We start from the raw sequence: 782 nt of genomic DNA on the forward strand, positions 1-782 counted from the left end.
AGAGGAGAGGTTTAAGAGGGAGGGATAACGAAAAGTAGAGCGGAGAGAGAGAGAGAGAGAGAGAGAGAGCTAAATAAAGAGAGAGAAGCGAGAGCGAGAGAGAGAGAGAGAGAGAGAGAGAGAGAGAGAGAGAGAGAGAGAATGAGGAGAGAGAGAGAGAGAGAGGAGAAATGAAATGAAATGATATAATTTAACGTCTTCAAAATGCCGAAATCACTTATGAGACCAATCCGATAAACTCCTTGTGGATCTTATCTAATGTTGGGTACAAAATACAAGTGAAGTAAAGTGGAAGACTAAAATCATCATCAATTTTCAACATTGGGTTGTTGATGAAAGAAAGTAGTGCATTGGTCGGTGAAGAGCTTCGTCAATGTCCGCCTTGTAAATGGACATAATGTGTGAAGTTGAGGGTTGCCAAAAAAAATTATGCTCTTTGAGGTCGTACCGATGGAGCTGATGGTAGCAGGTCTTATGGTGTTTGTAAGCGGTGTTTTTGTCATAATTGGAGCAAACCATAGCCAAATCTTGTGCTTCCCCTTTCCCCCTTCTTGCATTTCCTTGCTCAAAGTTTTTGGTGCCAATTGTGTGAGTTGTGTGTGCCCCCCGGGCCATTTGTGTGTGAGGGAGAAATAGAGAGAGGTGTGTACTATAAGATTGCTAAAAACGGGTAAAATCATGATGGTGTGTTGTCTGACAATTGTGTGGAGTTTGTCTTCATTGGTAGGCGTTGGTGCACCCAAAGTGTGACAACCCTAGCAGAGGACATAGGCAGTGATGTG

Source organism: Adiantum capillus-veneris, unplaced genomic scaffold, assembly GCF_014529385.1.
Source record: "Adiantum capillus-veneris isolate H3 unplaced genomic scaffold, ASM1452938v2 Hic_scaffold_257, whole genome shotgun sequence".
Classification (NCBI taxonomy): Eukaryota; Viridiplantae; Streptophyta; class Polypodiopsida; order Polypodiales; family Pteridaceae; genus Adiantum; species Adiantum capillus-veneris.